This window comes from Aethalodelphis obliquidens, unplaced genomic scaffold (assembly GCF_003676395.1).
Source record: "Aethalodelphis obliquidens isolate GAN/ISIS:26980383/991018 unplaced genomic scaffold, ASM367639v1 scaffold169, whole genome shotgun sequence".
In the NCBI taxonomy this organism is placed as follows: domain Eukaryota; kingdom Metazoa; phylum Chordata; class Mammalia; order Artiodactyla; family Delphinidae; genus Aethalodelphis; species Aethalodelphis obliquidens.
In genome coordinates this window covers 60,667-73,403 of record NW_020838112.1, presented here as the reverse complement: position 1 = coordinate 73,403, position 12,737 = coordinate 60,667, and the positions used below count along the sequence as shown (strand labels likewise).

The window sequence follows — 12,737 nt, the reverse complement described above, 5'->3', positions numbered from 1 at the left end:
GCTGGGTGGAGAGGTCATGCCTGGGTCCCCAAGCCACAACACCAGGTTCCGGCTCCTCTCAGGAATGCGACTTGGTAAAGGAACAAAAACCAAACGAACCCAGCCTTCAACTAACTGGTTTTGTTTATTTCAGTGTCACAAATCCTAGAATAGAAAAAGTCTTAACATATACACACTACTATATGTAAAATAGATAACTAATAAGGACCTAGGTAACTCTTCTCAGTACTCTGTAAATGACCTATATGGGAAAAGAATCTAAAAAAAGATTGGATATATGTATAAGTGATTCTCTTTGCTGTACAGCGGAAACTAATACAACATTTTAAATCAACTGTACTCCAATACAAATTTTTTAAAATTAGAATAGCCTGGAAGAAAGAAATACACTGCATTGGCCGGGAATCGAACCCGGGCCTCCCGCGTGGCAGGCGAGAATTCTACCACTGAACCACCAATGCCCCTAGCGGTGACGCAGCTCAGAGTGCCATCTTTTAAAGTCGTCTCTGGCCCTAGTTTCATTCCAGAACAGAAATCGGGCCACGCCTCTTAGCCACAATTTCGAAAACACTGCCTTTAGGTTTCAAAACAACAACAACATAATAATTAAGCCTTAATCAAAAAAACTACTATTTAACCCCCTGCCTCGAGGCCATGGCTCTATTCGCATGGTGACATGCTTTCCAGCTCTTCTCGAGCCGCTGGACTCTGATCAGCCCTCTTGAACCACCCAGAGGAAGAACTGTTTTCTTGAGAAGTTTTTGCTTTACCTGAATTCTGCCCCAACCGCTCGCCCTTAGAACAAGCCGGAAGAAGCTGGAACTTTCTCTGCAGCTCTGAGTCTGACGCAGCTGGGGCCGCCCCTCATTGCACGGCACCATCCGCCCGAACCTTCTCCCGGAGTCAGCCCGGCGCCTCCTGGGCTGTCAGCCGGAGCGGGGGGCCGGGCGTCTCTGGGCTCGCCGCGAAGGCGCTGGAAGGTTCGCGTCGGCGGGGGCGTGGGTATGGCGGGCCTCCGGCAACCGGATAAAAAGCTCGTGGAAGCGGAGCCGAGCAGATCCGAGCTGGGCAGGCAGGAGAGTCGCACCGCTGAGCGCACCTCCACGGCTGAGCCGCTCGAAGTTCCGCAGACTCCTGCATTTGAATCGGTATCACACTCGTCCCAGAAGTGCGAGAAGCCACAGCCATGTCCGCTGCAAGGGAAGTGGCCATAGGCATCGACCTGGGCACCACATACTCATGCGTGGGCATGTTCCAGCAAGGCCAGGTGGAGATCCTCGCCGACGACCAGGGCAACCGCACCACCCCCAGCTACTTGACTTTCACCGACACCGAGCGTCGGGTGGGCGATGTGGCCAAGACCCATGCGGATCTGAACCCACACAACAGAGTGTTCCACGCCAAGTGACTGATCGGGCGCAAGTTCGCAGACCCCACTGTGCAGTCGGACATGAAGCACTGGCCCTTCCAGGTGGTGAGCGAGGGCAGCAAGCCCAAGGTGCGCGTGTCCTACCGCGGGGAGGGCAAGGCGTTCTACACCCCGAGGAGATCTCGTCCGTGGTGCGGAGCAAGATGGAGACAGCGGAGGCGTACCTGGGCCAGCCCCTGAGGCACGCTGTAATCACGGTGCCCTCCTACTTCAGCGACTCCCAGCGTCAGGCCACCAAGGACGCGGGTGCCATCGCGGGGCTCAACACGCTGAGGATCATCAACCAGCTCACGGCGGCTGTCACGGCCTATGGCCTGGACCGGCAGGGCGCCGGAGAGCGCAACGTGCTCATTTTCGACTTGGGTGGGGGCACCTTCCACGTGTCGGTCCTCACTATCGACGCCGGTGTCTTTGAGGTGAAGGCCACGGCTGGAGACACTCATCTGGGTGGAGAGGACTTCGACAACCGGCTGGTGAACCACTTCGTGGAGGAGTTCCGGCGGAAGCACGGGAAGGACTTGAGCAGGAACAAGCGGGCCCTGCGCAGGCTCTGTACAGCCTCTGAGCGCGCCAAGCGCACCCTGCCCTCCAGCACCCAGGCCACTCTGGAGATCGATTCCCTGTTTGAGGGCGTAGACTTCTACACTTCCATCACTCGAGCCTGCTTTGAAGAACTGTGCTCGGACCTCTTCTGCAGCACCCTGGAGCCGCTGGAGAAGGCCCTAAGGGGTGCCAAACTGCACAAGGCCCAGATCCCTGACACTGTCCTAGTGGGTGGCTCCACCCGCATCCCCAAGGTACAAAAATTCCTGCAGGACTTCTTCCATGGCAGGGAGCTGAACAAGAGCATCGACCCGTATGAGGCTGTGGCTTATGGGGCTGCTGTGCAGGCAGCAGTGTTGATGGGGGACAAGTGTGAGAAGGTGCAGGATCTCCTGCTGCTGGATGTGGCTCCCCTGTCCCTTGGGCTGGAGACAGCTGGTGGGGTGATGGCTACGCTGATCCAGAGGAATGCCACCATCCCGGCCAAGCAGACCCAGACTTTTCACTACCTATTCAGACAACCAGCCTGGGGTCCTGATCCAGGTGTATGAGGGTGAGAGGGCCATGACTAGGGACAACAACCGGCTGGGATACTTTGAGCTCAGGGGCATCCCTCCTGCCCCACGTGGAGTCCCCCAGATCGAGGTGACTTCTGACATTGATGCCGGTGGCATCCTGAGTGTGACAGCCACTGACAGGAGCACAGGCAAAGCTAACAAGATCACCATCACCAATGACAAGGGCCGGCTGAGCAAGGAGGAAGTGGGGAAGATGGCTTGTGAGGCTGAACAGTACAAGGATGTTCAGGATGAGGATGAGGCCCAGAGGGACAGGGTGGCTGCCAAAAACTCTCTGGAGGCCTATGTCTTCCATGTGAAGAGCTCTTTGCAAGAGGAGAGACTTAGAGACAAGATTCCTGAAGAGGACAGGTGCGAAGTACAAGACAAGTGTCAGGAAGTCCTTGCTTGGCTGGAGCACAACCGGTTGGCAGAGAAAGAGGAATATGTGCATCAGAAGGGGGAGCTGGAGCATATCTGTCACCCCGTCTTCTCCAGGCTCTACGGGGGGCCTGGTGTCCGTGGCGGTAGAAGTTGTGGATCTCAAGCCCGACAGGGAACCCCCAGTACTGGCCCTGTCATTGAGGAAGTTGATTAAATGGCCCCTCCTGGCAAGGCAGCTGTGACTGTAAGGGCTGGGCTTGTGGACTTTCTAGACTGTCTACTATGATCCTGCCTATCTTGAGGGGTGGGAGTGGAGGAGAACCTTGCCCCCAAACAGGGAGTTTTATTGGTCAGTATGTTTTATAACTGAGATATTTGCCAGTTGACTTTTAAAAAATCTTCTTCTCCTACTTCAGACAAGCAGAAGTAATCATTATGAACATTTGTGTGGCACTTTATCACTGCTTTTATCTACATTTAATGTATTTTGTTACTTGCATGTATGGATTTTGTTATGTGAAATAAAAGAGCTAAATAAACTTTTAAAGTTTCTTCTTAGTTTTCATTCTATCCAATTAAGTAGATGAAGGGGCAGGGCTATCAGAAGCAGAAAATGTTGGGGTGGGTGCTGAAGGAGGGATGGGAAGAAAATTCATGAGGCTGTGTGCATGATTTCTATAAGGGAAAACAAGACAAGAGGAAGAATTTGAGGCAGGCACATTGAGATAGTATTGAAATGAGGTCAGACAGGAGAGAATTGTGACACTGTGTTAAAAGAGGGAGGGAGGTGGAGCTGGAAAAGCAGAGAATGAAGAGAAACGTAAGCCCTAGCAAGACCCTAAAATAAAAATTCTGTATTAGGAGCCCAGTTTAGTTTGTCAGTCTGTGTGTCCTAACACACTACCAAAGAGTTTATATGCTAATTATCTGCCTCTAATAATGTGACCTTATTCATTGTTCATTAGAGGGCAGACCCCAAGTCTTGGACTCTGGGGAATATGTTAGACTGAGAGGGTAAGTCTAGTGGTGTAATTAAAGTTATTATTATCTTATCTATGTGAGAGAAATAGCATGGCCCCATCTGCTTTCTCCTGATGAGCCCTAGGATGATGATGATGATGACAATGGCAATTGTGTAGCAAAATGGCTATATTGGAACCAGAAGGCTTAGGTTTTCAGTGCTGTTACTTTATCTACTCTGCAAGTTAAACTCTGAGCTTCAGTTTTCCCTTCTATATAATGGGGATGATGATGAAATAGTACCTCAGAATTGTTATAAAGGTACAATTAACTAAATATGTGAGGAGTGAAGAAGAATGTTAGGCATATAGTATATGAGCAACAAATATTAGCTATCACTACTTATTATTAATTGATTGTCACCTATGTACCAGGTACTTGATTATACAATGTAATCATCACAGCAACATCACCTTTTGAAAGTGAGGATCTGGAGGTTAAAAGACATTAAACGATTACTCAAGGGCCATAGCTATTAAGTCGGGGAAGGGGGGTGGTGGGGAGAGTTGGAATTAAGAGCCCTGTCCTACCTGATTCTAGAGCCCATACATTGTCACCTCACAAACAGGCCGTAACTCCACTTATTACCAGATCTTCACCCAGATGTTGTGAAATTGTACATATTATTCCTTTAGAACACAGTTGGATGCTGAGCCCTGAGAGAAAAAGTATACTTTATTGTATACTTACATTATCCATTAAGTGAATATGTGTTTTTTATAGCAAGTGACTAAACCTGGGAAATATCCTAAGGCTCAACTCTATTGCCAGTTAAATTACATATAAGAGAAGGATAAATTTGTGTAAGTTACTTCCCAATCAGCCCAATCCACACTGTACCTCTCCCACGTGCAAAGAGAGATTTATTTTTAGCTCAGAAAAGAAGGCAGCCTTGGTTAGAGCAATGGTACGTTATATTTAGCTAAGGGTGATTTCTTGCAGGTGGAGAGGTTGCAGTAACAACCCATTTGTCCCCTGGTTGTCATTTCACATTTTTAAGTGCTTTTTCCTGCGCCTGGCCTAAGTCCTATGCCAGCTGGCTTCCCGTTGAAGGACCCTGCAAAAAAGAGATGATGTCACATACACATTCTGTATTATACTTTCCCTTTCCTGAATTTCCTTCCAGCTTCCAACATTGACCATCCCAAACTGTTTGTAACTTCTCAAGCAGAATGATGGCACCTACAGGGTTTAGACTGTTTCCTAGCATTTCAACAATCTCTCTCTCTCTCTCTCTCTCTCGTTAAAAACACACACAGTATATAAGAAGGAGAATTTCATTGTGCTTAGTTGTCAAAACACTTCAGATCTTCTCATTTGGATGGTATCTATTTTTCTACAGAGGGATTTAAACAAACTAACCACTTCATCTACTTTTAAATGATTGTTGATGCTTTAGATTCTTTGGGGATTGTTTCCTGTTAATAGGCATCTAAATGTCATTGTACTGTGTGTGTATATATATATATATATATATATGTATATATAGTCTTAGTTCGATTACTGTAATCACAGCTATGCGTGATTACAATAAAAATATTAGAACAAATTAAATATTTGTTCCCCAAAATATCAGAACAAATTAAATCAAAATATATGCCCATTATTAAAAAATCATATCTTGCTACAATCCTTCTAATGAAAAACAAGCAGTCTTGGGAATTCCCTGGTAGTCCAGTTGTTAGGATTCTGTGCTTTCACTGCCATGGCAGGGGTTCAATCCTTGGTACGGGAACCAAGATCCCACAAGCCTCATGGGGTGGCCAAACAACAAGAAGAACAAAAAAACCCCAGCAGTTTCTTGCCCCACACCCAAGTGCTACTCCTAACAGGCAACCACTTTCAAGTTTTTTTTTTTTAAGGCCTTTTTATTTTGCAATAATTTTAGACTGAGAGTTGTAAAGATACTACAGAAAGTCACTGTATATACTTCATCCAGCTTCCCCTAATGTTAAGGGGATTTCATATTTTTCCACTAATGTTCTTTTACTGTTTCAGAAGCCAATCCAGGTTAACTCGTTGCATTTTGTCATCATGTCTACCCTACAATCTGCAACAGTTTCTTAATCTTCTGATGTTTTTCAAGACCTTCACATTTTGAAGAGTACTGGTTAGGTATATTTGGTAGATTGTCCCTCAATTTGGGTTTGTCAGTTTTCTCATGATTACAGTGGGCTTTTGGGGAAGTATACCACAGGGAGAAGTGCCCATCTTATTGTATTATATCAGGAGGTATGTGATATCAATGTGACTTATAAATGTGGGGATCTTATAAAATGTAGATTCAGTAGGTCTGAGGTACAGCCTGAGATCTGTATTTCTAATGAGCTGCTAGGTCATCTCAATCCTCACAACAATTCTATCTCTACTACAAGCAAACTAAGGCTCAGAAAAGTCAAATACATTTCCCAAGGTCGCAGCCCAGTAAATAACAAAGAATGTAGTTTGTCTGGCGAGCTTTCATTAACCAACCTAAGGATCCTTCCATCCTCATGCTTATGGACCTCACACATTCAGCCTCTTCGGACTGACAGTTCTTCCCTCTTCCGGAAAGCACAAGATTTTTCTATAAATCAGCGTCTCCCAAATTAGAGAGTAGCTTGTTTGCGGTCTTCAAGAAAAAGTTCTTGAAACAACTCCATGAGTTTACCTTTGCTCTCTAATACTTTCCCCCGTTTGGTGTGTTGATTTCCTTTCCGGGTCTTTGAGGACCCAGCAAACGTGCTGAATTAGAATTGGTGGTGGGAGCTGGCCCGGCAAGATGCTGGGGAATCCGAGTCTCATCAAAGTTTGACACTGCAGTCTGAGCATGAAAAGACTCAGGTCAGTTACAGCAAGTTTAGGGATCTGGGTTGAAGGCTTTTCCTTGTTCAGGGAAGTCTTGTATCTACATGCAGTAAATAGGCACTGAGAAACCGGAGTCTAAAGGAAAGAAAAAAATTTTTTGTAGTTAGGGATAGATCTAAATAGATTCAGTTTCATAGTCAAAGCGAAGCACAACCTTCCTGTGTAGATAGGCAGCATAGAAAGGTGTTTATTAATCAATACTCCTTTCTCCACGAATTCAATCCTACTTCTATGTTGGAAAAAAGTGGATAAAACATGTATCTTGTCAGAAGTGGGATTCGAACCCACGCCTCCAGAGGAGACTGCGACCTGAACGCAGCGCCTTAGACCGCTCGGCCATCCTGACACATAGGAAGAAATGTTTCTATTCCCGTCTAAGATTGTCAAACACCGCGGTAGCATGATGTTGAACTATATCAATGCTGTTTGCTGTTTATTTAAATAAACTTAGAATTCTCCCTGGACTTCTTCGCAAAACAGGAAAAATAAAACTGCCTCCGACTCCTATCTCTTACTTCTTCATAATCCTAAACTGTAAAGATCCATTTCCCCAGTGTCCCTTCGAGCGCTCCTCTCGCTCCTTCTCTCGGGGGACCGAGCCACACCAGGGTGGACCCGCTTGCTGGCCGGTCTCCCTCGAACCCTCCGCCCCAAATCGCCGTTACCGAACCCAACACCCGGTAGATCCAGTGCTGGGGCGCGCCAAGCGGCGGAGCTGGGAGCGCGGACGACAGAAGGCGACGGGGCAGAAAATTCCCCGGGCCGAGCGAGGCATTGGCTTTCCCTCCGGGCTCCGCGTCTCCAGCCCTCCGGCTCCGGGCGCCGGGTGGTCTCTGCGTTCCCGGCCCCGCGTCGTTAGTTGGCGGGGCCGACTAAGAGGAGTAAGGACGGGTCTATCCTCACCGAGAAAAGGTTTTGTGTGCCTTGGGATCTCGGATATAAAGCAATACCAAAAGCCGTGACATCATGGCCAGTAGTATACTTATATATATAATTCAGAAACTGAAACGCGACTGCGTTGGTGGTATAGTGGTGAGCATAGCTGCCTTCCAAGCAGTTGACCCGGGTTCGATTCCCGGCCAACGCAACTTACTTTTTCTCACCCTCAGCAAGTTCCTGAAAAGAGCGAGAAATAGGGCGTGCAATACATTTTTAAAGCTTGAGAGAAACTGGGAACTGAAACTAAGAACTGCAGCGAAACCTCCCTTTCTCCCCTGACCTCGTTATATACCCTGGGGGCCTCATTCTCTGCCCAGCAACATTTTGGAGGGATTAGATTCTAAAGGCATTCTTTCCTCTCTTACCTTCCCTCCTAACTTCCTTTTTTTTTTTTTTTTTACATCTTTATTGGAGTATAATTGCTTCACAATGGTGTGTTAGTTTCTGCTTTATATCAAAGTGAGTCAGTTATACATATACATATGTTCCCATATCTCTTGCCTCTTGAGTCTCCCTCCCTCCCACCCTCCCTATCCCACCCCTCCAGGCGGTCACAAAGCACCGAGCTGATCTCCCTGTGCTATGCGGCTGCTTCCCACTAGCTATCTATTTTACGTTTGGTAGTGTATATATGTCCATGCCTCTCTCTCACTTTGTCACAGCTTTACCCTTCCCGCTCCCCATATCCTCAAGTCCATTCTCTAGTAGGTCTGTGTCTTTATTCCTGTCTTTCCCCTAGGTTCTTCATGACATTTTTTTTTCTTAAATTCCATATATATGTGTTAGCATACGGTATTTGTCTTTTTCTGATTTGCTTCACTCTGTATGACAGACTCTAGGTCTATCCACCTCATTACAAATAGCTCAATTTCGTTTCTTTTTATGGCTGAGTAATATTCCATTGTATATATGTGCCACATCTTCTTTATCCATTCATCCGATGATGGACACTTAGGTTGTTTCCATCTCTGGGCTATTGTAAATAGAGCTGCAATGAACATTTTGGTACATGATTCTTTTTGAATTATGGTTTTCTCAGGGTATATGCCCAGTAGTGGGATTGCTGGGTCATACGGTAGTTCTATTTGTAGTTTTTTAAGGAACCTCCATACTGTTCTCCATAGTGGCTGTACCAATTCACATTCCCACCAGCAGTGCAAGAGTGTTCCCTTTTCTCCACACCCTCTCCAGCATTTATTGTTTCTAGCCTTTTTGATAATGGCCATTCTGACCGGTGTGAGATGATACCTCATTGTAGTTTTGATTTGCATTTCTCTAATGATTAATGATGTTGAGCATTCTTTCATGTGTTTGTTGGGGACTGCCATCCTTTTTAAACTGCCAACTTGTGAGAAATCTTTGGTATCTTCTGGATTCTGCGATGTCTTGTCTGAAACTCAGCCTCGGAAGGGGGCCATGGATTTATATCTGCGAGACTCATACAGTAGCTACAAGCTCATGGGCACTTGAAACTGGCGGGTGCGTCTGAGGAACTGCATCTTTTCCCCCCAAATCTCCCAATTCATCACACCCCCACCCCCACCCCCCGCCGCTTTCCCCCCTTGGTGTCCATACGTTTGTGCTCTACATCTGTGTCTCAATTTCTGTCCTGCAAACCGGTTCATCTGTACCATTTTTCTAGGTTCCACATATATGCGTTAATATACGATATTTGTTTTTCTCTTTCTGACTTACTTCACTCTGTATGACAATCTCTAGATCCATCCACGTCTCTACAAATGACCCAATTTCGTTCACTTTATGGCTGAGTAATATTCCATTCTATATATGTACCACATCTCCTTTATCCACTCGTCTGTTGATGGGCATTTAGGTTGCTTCCATGACCTGGCTATTGTAAATAGTGCTGCAATGAACATTGGGGTGCATGTGTCTTTTTGAATTATGGTTTTCTCTGGGTATATGCCCAGTAGTGGGATTGCTGGATCATATGGTAATTCTAGTTTTAGTTTTTTAAGGAACCTCCATACTGTTCTCCATAGTGGCTGTATCAATTTACATTCCCACCAACAGTGCAGGAGGGTTCCCTTTTCTCCACACCCTCTCCAGCATTTGTTGCTTGTAGATTTTCTGATGATGCCCATTCTAACTGGTGTGAGGTGATACCTCATTGTAGCTTTGATTTGCATTTCTCTAAAGATGTTGAGCAGCTTTTCATGTGCTTCTTGGCCATCTGTATGTCTTCTTTGGAGAAATGTCTATTTAGGTCTTCTGCTCATTTTTGGATTGGGTTGTTTGTTTCTTTAATATTGAGCTGCATGAGCTGTTTATATATTTTGGAGATTAGTCCTTTGTCCATTGATTCGTTTGCAAATATTTTCTCCCATTTTGAGGGTTGTCTTTTCGTATTGTTTATGGTTTCCTTTGCTGTGCAAAAGCTTTTAAGTTTCATTAGGCTCCATTTGTTTATTTTTATTTCCATTACTCTAGGAGGTGAATCAAAAAAGATCTTGCTGTGATTTATGTCAAAGAGTGTTCTTCCTATGTCTTCCTCTAAGAGTTTTATAGTGTCCAGTCTTATATTTCGGTCTCTAATCCATTTTGAGTTTATGTTTTTGTATGGTGTTAGGGAGTGCTCTAATTTCATTCTTTTACATGTAGCTGTCCAGTTTTCCCAGCATCACTTATTGAAGAGACTGTCTTTTCTCCATTGCATATCCTTGCCTCCTTTGTCATATATTAGTTGACCACAGGTGCGTGGGTTTATCTCTGGGCTTTCTATCTTGTTCCATTGATCTATGTTTCTTTTTTTTGTGACAGTACCATATTGTCTTGATTACTGTAGCTTTGTAGTATAGTCTGAAGTCAGGGAGTCTGATTCCTCCAGCTCCGTTTTTTTCCCTCAAGATGCTTTTGCTATTCGGGGTCCTCTGTGTCTCCATAAAAATTTTAAGATTTTTTGTTCTAGTTCTGTAAAAAATGCCATTGGTAATTTGATAGGGATTGCATTGACTCTGTAGATTGCTTTGGGTAGTATAGCCATTTTCACAATATTGATTCTTCTAATCCAAGAATGTGGTATATCTCTCCATCTGTTGGTATCATCTTTAATTTCTTTCATCAGTGTCTTATAGTTTTCTGCATACAGATCTTTTGTCTAGGTAGGTTTATTCCCAGGTATTTTATTCTTTTTGTTGCAATGGTAAATGGGAGTATTTTCTTAATTTCACTTTCAGATTTTTCATCATTAGTGTATAGGAATGCCAGAGATTTCTGTGCATTAATTTTGTATCCTGCAGCTTTACCAAATTCATTGACTAGCTCTGGTAGTTTTCTGGTGGCATCTTTCGGATTCTCTATGTATAGTATCATGTCATCTGCAAACAGTGACAGTTTTGCTTCTTCTTTTCCAATTTGTATTCCTTTTATTTCTTTTTCTTCTCTGATTGCCATGGCTAGGACTTTCAAAACTATGTTGAATAATAGTGGTGAGAGTGGACATCCTTGTCTTATTCCTGGTCTTAGAGGAAATGATTTCAGTTTTTCACCATTGAGAATGATGTTTGCTGTGGGTTTGTCATATATGGCCTTTATTTTGTTGAAGAGAGTTCCCCCTATGCCTACTTTCTGCAGGGTTTTTATAAATGGGTGTTGAATTTTGTCGAAAGCTTTCTCTGCATCAATTGAGATGATCATATGGTTTTCTCCTTCAGTTTGTTAATATGGTGTATCACATTGATTGATTTGCGTATATTGAAGAATCCTTGAATCCCTGGGATAAATCACACTTGATCATGGTGTATGATCCTTTTAATGTGTTGTTGGATTCTGTTTGCTAGTATTTTGTTGAGGATTTTTGAATCTATATTCATCAGTGATATTGGTCTGTAATTTTCTTTTTTTGTAGTATCTTTGTCTGGTTTTGGTATCAGGGTGATGGTGGCTTCATAGAATGAGTTTGGGAGTGTTCCTTCCTCTGCAATTTTTTGGAAGAGTTTGAGAAGGATGGGTGTTAGCTCTTCTCTAAATGTTTGATAGAATTCACCTGTGAAGCCATCTGAGCCTGCACTTTTGTTTGTTGGAAGATTTTAAATCACAGTTTCAATTTCATTACTTGTGATTGGTCTGTTCACATTTTCTATTTCTTCCTGGTTCAGTCTTGGGAGGTTATACCTTTCTATGAATTTGTCCATTTCTTCTAGGTTGTCCATTTTATTGGCATAGAGCTGCGTGTAGTAGTCTCTTAGGATGCTTTGTATTTCTGCAGTGTCTGTTGTAACTTCTGCTTTTTCACTTCTAATTTTATTGATTTGAGTCCTCTCCCTCTTTTTCTTGATGAGTCTGGCTAATGGTTTATCAATTTTGTTTATCTTCTCAAAGAACCAGCTTTTAGTTTTATTGATCTTTGCTATTGTTTTCTTTGATTCTATTCCATTTATTTTTGCTCTGATCTTTATGATTTCTTTCCTTCTGCTAACTTTGGGTTTTGCTTGTTCTTCTTTCCCTAGTTCCTTTAGGTGTAACGTTAGATTGTTTATTTGAGAGTTTTCTTGTTTCTTGCGGTAGGCTTGTATAGCTATAACTTCCCTCTTAGAACCGCTTTTGCTGCATCCCATAGGTTTTGGATCGTCATGTTTTCATTGTCATTTGTCTCTAGGTATGTTTTGATTTCCTCAGTGATTCCTTGGTTATTTAGTAATGTACTGTTTAGACTCCATGTGTTTGGGTTTTTTCCTTTTTTTCCCTGTAGTTGATTTCTAATCTCATAGCATTGTGGTCAGAAAAGATGCTTGATATGATTTCAGTTTTCTTAAATTTACTGAGCCTTGATTTGTGACCCCAGATGTGATCTATCCTGGAGAATGTTCCCATACACACTTGAGAAAAAAGTGTAATCTGCTGTTTTTGGATGGAATGTCCTATAAATATCAACTAAATCTATCTGGTCTATTGTGTCATTTAAAGCTTGTGTTTCCTTGTTAATTTTCTGTTTGGATGATCTGTCCATTGGCGTAAGTGAGGTGTTAAAGTCCCCCACTATTATTGTGTCACAGTCG

The 12,737-nt window shown here is 43.9% G+C and overlaps 3 non-coding genes and 1 pseudogene across 4 annotated transcripts; 2 read left to right on the top strand and 2 right to left on the bottom strand.

Annotated features, from left to right (window-relative positions):
• Positions 1-390: 390 nt before the first annotated feature.
• On the bottom strand, positions 391-461 carry TRNAG-GCC (transfer RNA glycine (anticodon GCC)). The gene has a single exon. It is a non-coding gene; the product is annotated as a tRNA-Gly (tRNA).
• A 463-nt stretch (positions 462-924) lies between these two features.
• On the top strand, positions 925-3,464 carry LOC113616581 (heat shock 70 kDa protein 6-like; annotated as a pseudogene). Its single transcript, XR_003431349.1, has one exon. The product of XR_003431349.1 is annotated as a heat shock 70 kDa protein 6-like (transcript).
• A 3,579-nt stretch (positions 3,465-7,043) lies between these two features.
• TRNAL-CAG (transfer RNA leucine (anticodon CAG)) lies at positions 7,044-7,126 on the bottom strand. Its single transcript has one exon. It is a non-coding gene; the product is annotated as a tRNA-Leu (tRNA).
• Positions 7,127-7,795: 669 nt separating this feature from the next.
• Positions 7,796-7,867, top strand: TRNAG-UCC (transfer RNA glycine (anticodon UCC)). The gene has a single exon. It is a non-coding gene; the product is annotated as a tRNA-Gly (tRNA).
• The last annotated feature ends 4,870 nt before the right edge of the window (positions 7,868-12,737 follow it).